We start from the raw sequence: 12,451 nt of genomic DNA, 5'->3' as shown, positions 1-12,451 counted from the left end.
TTTTTGATAGCAGAAAATCGTTGATCACGTAAAACAATCAATCAATCAATTCATTCAATTCAGATACATATTTCTTCCTTTGATAGATAATTCATAATGATTACAGTAAATTCAAAAAAAATAAATGAATAAATTTAGTGGTGGTGTTCAGTTCTTGGGATACGCGTAAGCAAAGTTTGTGTTGCATTTTTTCCTAGATCTTCACACAACCATGAATATAAGTAGGAAAAAATAACTATTATTCTTTTTAGTAAGAAATAAGTATTATTAGAAATTATTATAAATCAATGATCAACCCCCAGGAGGATTGGACCAGACAATCAGGCGAAAGGAGGCAGGTCTAAGTGAGATAAAAATCATTCAGGCATAATTCAGTGGATTGATTAAAATGTTTCCTCTGAGAAATCAAAGTTGTGATCAACGAAGGATCTAATTGTTTTCTTGCACTTATTGATATTTTTTATATTTCTCAGTTCAATGGGAACTTGATTGACAAGTTTCGGTCCGAAGTAAGTAAGAAACCTTTGGGTGTATACATTTTTACAGAAAGGAACACTAATTGTTCTCTCGGATCTGGCTCGGGTGTTGTGTATGTGTGTCATATATTATGTAAGAGGTGAGTTCAACATCCAAAGTACACATTTGGACGTCTTCTATCTTCTTTCAGTACTATTTTAACCAATGTGTTTTGAATTACTTAAAGATTATATAAGTGTGATTTATTCAATCCATCCCAAACAATAATACAGTACCTTATAACTGATTAAGCTAAATTAGTAATAAATGATTATTTAGTTAGATTCCGAGTTGGCAGAATTTGAAAATAAGTTTCTGAGTCTTTTCACGGGAAAATCTGCATGTTTGTCCCAACGTACATGTTGGTCAAGCATCACACCCATATATTTTATTGAATGAGTTTTTTCTGTACGTCGACAGGAACATTATATGAGTTTGATAAATGGGGGTGTGTATGAAAACGGTTTTCTGTAGTGGTTAAACACTTATTGCTGGTGAGAAGGTAAGGAATTTTGTTATGTCGATGTTTAGACTCGGGAGACTAGAATTCCGCCGGGAGAGTATAATGATTAATCCGTTATGTGCTTCTGCATAAGTAGAGTCCCATGTGTCACCATAGAAAATCAATGCTGTGTCATCAGCAAATAAAACAATATCACCATCAACGTTCTTAAGGTTGTAAATGCTGTTAATATATATTGGAAACAGAATTGAGTCCTGGGGAACACCCATGGCGACTGATTGTATCTGGCTATGAGTGTCGTTTATTTTGACCCTTTGGGTTCGGCCTTGTAAATAATTAGCTAATAATTCTGAAAACTTACCTCTCACCCACATATTTTCTAACCTCTATAACAAAAATCATGACTGACTGTGTCGGAGGCTTTGGCCAAATCTGAAAATACCGCTAGACATTTTTTCTTTTCATTAGCGTTGCTCAGTATTTTATTTACTAGGTGAAAAACGTCGTTTTCAGTTGACCTATTTTCTCTGAATCCAGTATCAAGTACGAGTAAGTATCAAGAAAGTATTATCAAATAAACAGGCACTCTATCAGGGCCAGTTTGCTTTTTTAAAAGAGAAATCAGATTTACTAATTCATTGCGTGTAACTGGATGGAGAAATAAGGACTCTTGGAATATTAATTTGCTGATTGAGGATGGGTTAGATCCTAAATGAGTGGGTCTATTCGACTCTCCACCGCATCCGTTCGGGGATTGGGGTAGTTGTTTTATCTATCTCATTTGCCATATTCAGGCTGATATTAGTAAAAAAATTATTGAAATAATCAGCTTTGTTTAGGACATTTTGTCTTTTTATCAATTATATCATATTGGGTTCTGAATTTCATTAGTACGGACTTCCATTGTCTGATATTACATAAAATGATTTGAAATCCCTGAAATAACTGAAGGAGAACTAAGAAATTGAAGAAGCATAAAAATGAAAAGCTGAAAAAAACAATTATAATGAGCAAAAAACCTGAAATGAAATAATAGTGAAATAAAATACAAGTAAAATTGAAAAAATTGAACAAAAAATAAATGAAATAAAATTAAAAAGTTGAGAGATTCCAAGCCAAGTTAATTCACGACGTTTCGATTGTTAGTATCCACAATCGTCTTCGAGTGATGACTGGACCGATTCCTCCGTGAGTTGACTATTTGTAAGTCAGTTGAGTACGCTTGATTATGTGTTCCCATATGGGAAAGAAAGTTTGTGGCTTTCTACTACTCCATCTTGATACAAAAAAAAAGGATGAGGGACTCTTCCAAATAAAGGAAGGAAGTAATCAATTTGAAAATAAGTAACTATAAACATGGATGTGTAGATCATGCAAAGAAGTAACTTTCAGACTTATGCTCGGCAATGCAAACATTCAATGAACTCTTCGTTTCAACGATATAGGATTTCCTGCACTCACAGGATATCCGGTAAATGCAATTCTTGGAATCGTAGTTCTCGTTTGGTGGCCTGGTTTGCGTGAGGCTGCTATGGATAGTGTTTCCGGATCTGACGCACGTTCTGATTCTTCGTATCTTTTTTGATAATCCTCTGATGTAGGGAAGTGCAAGGACTGGTTGTGACGGCTTCTCGTCCTTTCGGGGCTCCTGCTGTCTTTTAGCCAAAGTCTGTTCCACCATCGCTTTGGAGTAGTTATTTCGTTGAAGATCATTTTTGATGATGTCTAGTCCCTTCTCGAGATCTTTCGTCTTATTACAAATTCCGGAAGCACATCCTACAAGAGTTTTGATGATTCTTCTTTTAGTCGATTGATGGTGATTGGATTCGTGGTTCAGGTACTGTCCCGTGTGAGTGAGTTTTCGTTATACAGATGTTTCCCAATAAGTGTCGGTCCTCTTTACCAACACGTCCAAGAATGGCAATTCGTTGTGAGCTTTCTTCTCTATTGTGAGAGTGATGGAAGGTTTTACGCTGTTGATGTGTTTCAGGAAGGTGTTTAGTTCAGTATTCCCATGGTTCCATATTATGAAGGTGTCATCAACGTATCTCAACCAGACACGAGGTTTCTTGAGGGCTCCTTCAATGGCCAGAGTTTTAAACCAATTCATATATATGTTGGCTATGACTGGTGAAAGTGGCGATCCTATTGGCAGTCCCACTCACACGGGACAGTATCTGAACCACGAATTCAACCACCATTAATCAACTGGGAGTGGATTCATCAAAACTCTATTAGAGCGTGCTTTCGGACTTTGAAATACGAAGGAAGGTCTCGAGAAGGAACTAGACATCATCAAAAATGATCTTCAACGAAATAGCTACTCCAAAGCGATGGTGGAACAGACTTTGGCTAAAAGACAGCAGGAGCCCCGAAAAGACGAGAAGCCGTCACAACCAGTGCTTGCACTTCCCTACATCAGAGGATTATCGAAAAAGATACGAAGAATTTGATCCAAGTACTACATCAGAACCTGCAGAGCATGTTAGGACCCATCAACATAACATCGAATGTCTCCAAGCTGATATCATACACAAATAGGAACATTGGTTTAGGAGGAAATTCAAAGAAGCCGCATACATATTATCCAACAATGTTTTCAGCCAAGCTAGGGTAGAAATACACAACATATAAAAACTCATAATCAAGCGAAAAATGGCCAACTCTCGCCAAACGATCCTCTCCCACTAACCAGTGAAGAGGAAAAAGGAAAGCAGAGATAAGTAAAAGTATCCAAATGACCTATAAATAGTCAGCTCATGGAGGAATAGGTCCAGTCATAACCCGAAGATGATTGTGAATACTAACAATCGAAATGTCGTGAATTAATTTGGCTTGGAATCTCTTTACTTTTTAATTAAATTTTATTTATTTTTCGTTGAATTTGTTCAATTTCACTTGTATTTTATTTCACTTTTATTTTATTTCAGGTTTTTTGTTTCATATAATAGTTTTTTTCAGCTATTCATTTTTAATCTTCTTCTTTAGTTTTTAATTCTTTTGTTTTTAGTTATTTCAGGGATTTCAAATAATTTTATATAATATTAGACAATGGAAGTCCGAACTAATGAAATTTATCATGAAACATTGTCAATCACCTTCAAACAAATATTGGGTTCTGTTACCAGAGTGAGGTTTTTTATTTGTTATTTTATTAATTTGCTACCAGATTTTTTTTTATTTTTATTTGTCTCTTTCATTTTATTCGTATAGTAATCATTTCAAGTTGTTTTAAGAAGTGAGTTGAGATCATTTCTGTAGGTTTTATTATCTATTTTGAAATTTAGAGTTTTAGATTCATTGAACTTATTCTTCAGAAGATATCTGTGTCTGATTGAATAAAGTAGACCCTGTGTCATCCATGGTTTCAATTTTTTTCTGATTTTTATTATTTTTGTTTTCAATTGTCTTGCTACATCTTGCAATGATTTTAGATATTTCGTTCATAAATTAGTTTTAGGCTAACTTTGGATCCTCTGTTGTTAGCACAGCATCCCATTTTTCTTTCGAAATATGTTTTTCGAATTTGAAATATTTTATATAGTTTTTCTTGTTTCTTTGTGTACTCAATTTTTTGACTGAGAAATTCGATAGATAATAACAACATATAATGATCAGTCAAGTTTAAGGTGAATATTGAAGAGTTGAAACAAAATTTTCCCTTGAAACTTTCATTGGACATTTTCATAAAATTATGATAAAAAACAAAAATAGACTTTTACAAAAATAAAATTCAGGCAAACAAAGAGAACTTAAAGGTATTGTGTAAAACTGTCAATGAAATAATCACAAGTCCCATCTTAACAGACATGAACTGTATTAAATTGAATGATGAATATGTATCAAATGACCCATTGGACATAGCAAATATCTTTAATGATCATTACACCAATGTCGGATCAGAATTAGCCAAAAAAATTAAATAAATTGATGAATGTAAAAAAAATGAAAAAACCAATAATGCATCACTTTTTTTATTTCCAACTGATGATATAGAAGTCAAATACATGATTTCGCAACTGAAGAACAAAAAATCGGCGGGACCCGATGGCTTCAAAGCAGAAAAACTGAAAATTATTGCAGAATACATCACTCCTCCTCTTGTCCATATCATCAATAATTTATTTGATACTGGCATCTTTCCTTCTATACTTAAAACATCTACAGTCATACCAATATACAAAAATGGCAATAAAACCGAAATGTCTAATTATCGCCCTATTGCATTGATATCTAACTTCAGCAAAATAATTGAGAAAATAATAAAGGAAAGATTAAATTCATTTTTTAAAAAACACTATATTCTATCAGCATCACAATTTGGTTTTAGAGAAGGAAAATCGACACAAGAAGCTATTAGGGCATTAACAACAACAATTTACTGTGCAATTGATACAAAGAAACCAACAATAGGAGTTTTTATAGACTTGGCAAAAGCCTTCGACACTGTCGATCACTCAGTTCTCCTAGAAGTCTTAGAAGACGTGGGTGTACGTGGTACAGCGCATAGTCTAATGACGTCATACTTGACTGGCAGAACAAAACCACATCAGTGAAGAAAAATCAATTACATGTGGTGTACCTCAAGGTACGGTGTTGGGGCCAATTCTCTTCATGATGTATGTGAACAATCTCTTCTTCACAAAAGGAGACTGTGAAATGATAAATTTCGCAGATGATACTGTCATTATATACGAAGCTGAAACCTGGCAAAAACTGAAGAAAAAAATTGAAAATGACTTTCCTCGCATTATAAAATGGCTGAATCATAGACTGCTTCCGATAAACCTAAAGAAAACCGTTTACTTGCCTTTTTGCAGCAACAAAACAGGTCTTCCACATTTCAATCAAATTACATTGGATGATAACGTCACCATAGTCTCAGCAGATAAAATCATATACCTTGGAACCATAATTGATAGACATTTGAAATAGAACTCAGCGGTAGAATATCTGGTAAAAAAACTCCGATGTATTTTGTACAGATTCAAAAAACTTTCAGGAATATTCGATACAAAACAACTTGAAATTATATATATATATATATATATATATATATATATATATATATATATATATATATATATATATATATATATATATATATATATGAGTTTAGCAGAATCTCATTTGAACTACGGGATTATAGGATGGGAAGGAGTCTCTAAAAGTCACCTCAAACATCTTGAAGTGTCACAAAAACGTTTTCTGAGAATGATTCTAAACAGAAATAATAGATATTCAAGCGACGCTCTTTATGAAGAGTCTAATATGTTTGATCTGAGACAATTATTTTTCATTAGCATAACTACAACACAGTTCTTGAATAAAAAAGAACTCCAGAAACCATCTCATGCTTATACAACGAGGCAAATTGGTGACCTCTCAATACCCTTCGCATCCAAATAAATTGGTCAAAACTGTTATAGAGTCCTAGCTCCAAAGGCATTTAATATACTTCCTAAAGAATTGAAAAACGAGACTCCCAAATTCAGATTCAAGAAAGGAATAAAACTCTTCACGAAACAATCTGATCGATATGAGACTCGTGAACTAATTGAAAACTGAAAAAAAAAATAAAAAAAATAGAAAAACAATAATTTTGTTAACTACTATATTGATTGTTCACCATAAATTCCCATGATGGAAAATTCACATTTTCAATACACACATAGACCACTCACATGTACACATATATTTAAGCGTGATGATATCATAAATTCTTTATATTCGTTCATTTTTAGATTGGAATTTTAATAGTTATTTTTATATAGTAACTTAAACATGTATATACATTCTACATATAAATCAATTTTAGATTTTCTTTTTATATTTGGACCTCTAATTCTACTCTGAATGTTATATTGTTATACTACTTTAAATTAGCCATATATGTATATATCCACACACAGGTAGCACACAATCTGTACCCTATATTGCTGTGAACAAATTATTATTATTATTATCAAAGTCGAAGATGTTTATAAAAAATAAATCCTTGATGTGCCATAATACAAATGTACCTTTTTGTCAGTGGTATCCAGGATATTGATGAAAATTTTCACATCGGCACTAGCTTGTTGCGTGAAGTAGTTCTCTGATTCTCTTAGCATATCGGTAGCATGTCGTTAGTATGAATGGCGTGTTCTCTAATGTATACAGAAATTCTAAAGTTTTAGTTTCACTAAAATGTTCAACATCGGTTATGTAATCTAGATTATTTTTTATGTAGACAACCACACCGACGCGTCGTTCTGAATAAAGTAGGATTCGTTATACACTATTAAAATTTGGTATTTCAAATTTACTTATGTCGTCCACTCTCCATGATTCCGAGATTACAATTAAATCTGAATTGTTAACAGAAATAGACTTCAAGTACAAGAACAATTCATCGATTTTTCTTCAAACTTCTAGTGTTCAGATGAATAATATTAAATAAATGCTTACAACTGAACCGTTCGACTATACCAATATATACTGTTGCTTCCCTCTCCGCATGTTTATCCAACTCATTGAAAAAATCGGTCATTGATGAGAAATTAATATACTAATGAGAAACTATATTGACAATAAAAATATGAAATTCAAAATCAATATATTCAAATCATTCTAATCAAGCTCCTCCATTTAACTTTTTAGCTGGAAGAGTATATTTCTATATCTCGATGGCTATAGATTTTTCAAGTTTTTTCCTCAATTTCCACATAGAATTTGTAAATTTGTACATTGAAAGCCCATGTATTTAGTTTTCCGAAAATATCTTTACTTTTCATTAGTAAGGTTTGTCTGCTTTTCACCAGGTTTCAGTTTCTTCACGTTCTTCAGTAGGAACAGTTTATGGTCGTAGGATGTTAGTTTTACGTGTTAGGAATCACACGTTAAAAGGTAAGACTCCGTTAGTCCTTAGCTCGCACAAGTTTCTCAACTTCTGAGAGTTGTCGTTCGTATGGGGGCGGCAGCTGATTAATGGAAAAACAGATTCTAAAACAGTTTTTTTTTAAACTATGACTGGTCTTGTTTTACTTCGAAGAAAATTATTGATTTTGCCTATTCTGTAAATGTCTAATTAGTGCTCCTTCTGTAGGGAAGGGTCCATATTCTAGTTTCACAATTTCGCTACTTTATTGTTCAGGTTCTTCCCGGTTTCTTCATCCACCCCATATATACATATATTACCAATTGGTTCTTATTGTCGGACGGAATCGATTTTCATCTCTAATCGTTTTATTTTATCTTCCATGGTTCTTACTTCTTTTTCAAGTTGCTTTGTTTTTTGTTCGATCCTAGTTGCTATGGTTTTTCGTTCTCACTTGAGAATAGTTTGGTGATGGTATCTTTAATAATGGATTACAGCTCATGTTTGCTTCTATACAGTTTTAGCTTTTATGCATCTCACCAATAAACTGAAAATGCTAAACAGTTAAAAATCTAAAAGATATGTTCGAAACGATTGAACCAACATAAAAAATTGCAACCTTCGTCCTCGCAGTCAACGCACATATTACTGATGATACCTGCCACAGTAGCAAACGAAACGATTGGTATGATCCATAGTAACTTCATAAACTACACCTTACGATTTGATCTCCACAAACTTTATTTGGGATATATCATTGAGGAACACTGAATCACTGTTGAAGAAGCTACTGTGTCAGCGAAACATGTCGTGATATATTTCTCAAATAAAGTTTGTGGAGATCAAATCGTAAGTTGTAGTTTATTAAAAGATGCAACTGAACTTCAGTCTACCAACACACGTTTTGTTTTTTTCAATCTTGACTCCGACCGTAAAAGCTTATGTCCTTATATTTTTGTGATTTGTTACTTGCCTCCTTTTTTTATCAGATATTTTGAAACAATATTATCAGAATGGAAATTGAAGACAGTTTCCCTGCTGAACTTATAAAACGCAAGCCCATGTTATATTTTTGAAAGATCATATGATATCTCTCGAAAATGTCAGATTTTCATGCTACTGAAGTAGAGAATGATTGCATTTTCAAAAAGTTGAACGTGAAAGTAGCCTTCAAAATTCTTGTTTACTTCGATATATGTTGGGTTTCCCTAAGACAAGACGTTTTAAAATGTAAAGTCGGGGACATATAAAAAACCAGTGAGGACTGTGACAAAAATATATCGGTCAGTCTACGCTAGCTGTCAAAAATCTTTCAAAGAAACACGGAGGAAGACCATTTGCTGAGTGTTCTTGTACGGCTTTTATGAATTCAGATAGGAGGTATGCTGTTTGAAAATATGGTTCTGCAAAATGAAAATAATTTTCATTTTCGGAAAGGTTACCTGCATATGGAAAGGTGATGAGTTCCTGTTCGTGAAATTAGTGGAAGTCATCCACTGAAGAGCATAGTGATCACTTCTCACAGAGAAGCGACTTCGTTATAAGTTGGTATAAAAGTACCCATAGGATTCTTTCTGGTAACGCAATATTCTAGACCGGCTTTAATATGTCCTGCTATTGGGATGCATTGTAATCATAATTGAAATATGTCAAATGATAAAGAAGTCTACAGTCTACAGAGTTGTCATCTTCAAGAAGTTCAATCTTCCTCTTGCAGATGCTCATTTGATGATCGGAACACATGTCGAAGTGTTAAAAATAACGGTTTGGTGTTGGGATGAAATTTCAGTAATATTCATTACTACACCAAAGGATCCAAACAGTGTATCACAAGTAGATAGATAATAACTGATGGCTATGTCTGACAGTCGACTTCAATTACAAACTCGATGGTGAAAACCGTATATCGATATCTATCACCAGAGGCACCCGGAAAGAAATGTAAGTCACGTGTACATTCGCCGACTAGTAGAAAAATTTCAAGAAACTGGTACTGTCACAATTAAAAAAGGGATCGCTCAAGATTACTGCACGAAATAACGCATATTTCGCGAATATAAAAGACATACAAGGCAATTTATGTTTATAGATTTTTTTTTACTTTTTCAACATGATGGGGCACCTTCTCATAATGTAGTTCCAGTTAAACAATGGTTAGATAATGATTATGCTGAGCAATGGATTGAAAGAGAATGTCCCATCGCAATTTGCATCCTGTCGGACGAAAACTGACGAACAATACGGCTCAAGTGGACGCGGTCTCCTACCGATCCATGTGTTTGGATCGTTTGGATCGTTCGTGCCTAATGGCCTAATGTATTCAGATGTGTCATTTCTCATTCTGAAATAAGAAAAGTGGTGGTCGTCGTCGAACGGCGTTCGCACGATATCGTTGCTTCGCAGTTCGCAACTTTCCGTTCCCAGTGGACGAGAGGCCTTATTCTGCCGAACTATGATGATTCTATTGCTTTTCAACACAAGCCAATCTGAGTAAGACAAAGATCAGAATTTTGGATTAGCCAAAACCTTCAATGTTTTCAAATAAAACTACGTGTATGTAATTCTGCAGAATATGTTCCAACTTGATGATACATTCCAGTTTCACTCTTCCAGGGTTGACAACCAAGCCAATTTCATCGACTGCTCAGTAACTTGACAAGTACCTCACTCCTCGTAAGGTATATCTTCTGAAAGACGTAAGAAAAAAAGAATGACAGCCTTTCGCATTTGAAACTGACAAGACTTTTGACATAGTATGGTATACCAAAAATGTCTTGAGATTTCATAAAGAAGAAGGGTATCATTCCGCCAAGAACTCTAATGGTAAACATAACCATTTCAACATACGTCACTCAACAGGGTTCCGAGATGGCTGAGTTGTGGTTACCTCGTTCGATATCGAAAACCAAGCCAAGTGCATTGTCCACTTAGACAGGCACTTTCGGAAGAAATGCTTCAATTGCTGCTCTCTTATAGGTACTCGTGGTCCACGACAAAAAGGAGACTCAGTCTACTAATGATTTTACAGGCTCCAGTCAGTTTCATTCTATTATGTAAAGTATCAGAAGCATATTCGTAGCAGTAACTTTGTACTCACCTGAAAATTCCAATGACCAGATATGTGGAAGTCTGTGGTGATGAAAGAGTTCCCCACTGAAGTTGAGAACTTCTGTGAGTATTGTTATTTCACTTGTCTTTGTGGCATCCACGAGCTGCGCATAGTCTCGATCGATTCAACATCTACATTTTTCATGAATCGGACTGTAATCTATACTGAATTCCACACTAATAACGACCTCATGGCCTTATATCTCCAGTCTCCGGAAACAGCTCCATCTTTGAGTTTTCCTTAGGTCAAAAGTTGATGAAAGTTGTCACGATAGTGTAACTTAGGATGAACTTTAGTTCCATTCAGTATGTTCTGTGTTCCATGCACAAGGGGCCAGTCAACAATGTGGTTGACAGCAACAGTGATGCGTCGTTAATAAAAATGTACATGTTTAATCATTATTGATGAACAATAAATGAATAACTCAAATTACATCATTATACAACTGTTACATGGTGTCAGGTTAGATGGTACTTCCGACTAACAGATGCAGAAAAAAGTAACTTTGATAGTGTAGTGAAGCCTTCAAGGACTATTGTAAACCCATGCGAAATGAAACTTATGATCGCTATGAGTTTTTTGCCAGAACTCAACTAGAAAGTGAATTATTCAATAACTTTGTAACATTCATTGAAATGCTTGCTTCCGTATGCAACTTTGCTCTGTTAGAAGATTCTTTACTGCAAGAGAGGCTGCTAGAGAGAACAAGCTAGAAGCCAAACCCAAGAAACTAGGTCTTGTCACAGCTTGTCTGTCATAATAAGTTTTAATTGATTATTTCAGCCTTTGGATTGACTTGGTTGAAATTGATTTTGAAACCGCTGAAACGGTTATCAACAAACTCAAAATTATATTTCCAGAACATGGAGTCCGTACAATATTTGTTTCAGACAGTATGCCCTTCAATAGTGTAGAGTTTGAAAATCTTGAAAATCTTGACATAGTTACCTCAAGTCCAAAATATCCTTAGTCTAATGGCTTGGCTGAGCGTTCAGTTGGTATTTGCAAGAATATTCTATGTGAAAGTAGTGAAACAGATAGTGATTTTGATAGAGCATTATCAGAATTTAGAACTACTCCACTTGTTGGAATAAATTTATCACCGTCAGAACCGCTGAATCAAAGACTTTTGCGAACTACCTTACTTGTATTAAAAAACCTTTTATTGAAAAAAACCAGATATTGATTTTGAAAAACTGAGTTCACATACAAATAATATGATAAACAATCTGTGACAAGACCTATTTTCAAAAAAAGGGAATAGTGTTGGAAAGAAAAACATTGGGTTCCAGGGAAAATAATAGACAATTCTGAATATCCTCGTTCGTATTTGATAAAGGACAATTTTGGAAAAGTTTATCGGAGAAACTTTTCATTCATTAAAAACATTCTCATTTTGATGAGTTTATTGAGACCAAGAAACACATTGAGCCAGAACCTGATGTTATACCCCTTTCGACAAAGCAATATTCCTGCGCCTTCCCATGACACCAACATTGACACT

At 34.4% G+C, this 12,451-nt stretch overlaps 1 protein-coding gene across 2 annotated transcripts in view; it reads left to right on the top strand.

The window, feature by feature from the left end:
* LOC111507951 (uncharacterized) overlaps nt 1-12,451 on the top strand; it is a 353,913-nt gene that overhangs the window by 13,747 nt on the left and 327,715 nt on the right. The gene's annotated exons all lie outside the window — the stretch shown is intronic.

This window comes from Leptinotarsa decemlineata, unplaced genomic scaffold (assembly GCF_025532065.1).
Source record: "Leptinotarsa decemlineata unplaced genomic scaffold, Ldec_3_MD MMD2_tig00003736_RagTag_RagTag, whole genome shotgun sequence".
In the NCBI taxonomy this organism is placed as follows: domain Eukaryota; kingdom Metazoa; phylum Arthropoda; class Insecta; order Coleoptera; family Chrysomelidae; genus Leptinotarsa; species Leptinotarsa decemlineata.
The sequence above is the reverse complement of the archived record's forward strand: the minus strand, read 5'-3'. Positions and strand labels throughout refer to the sequence as shown.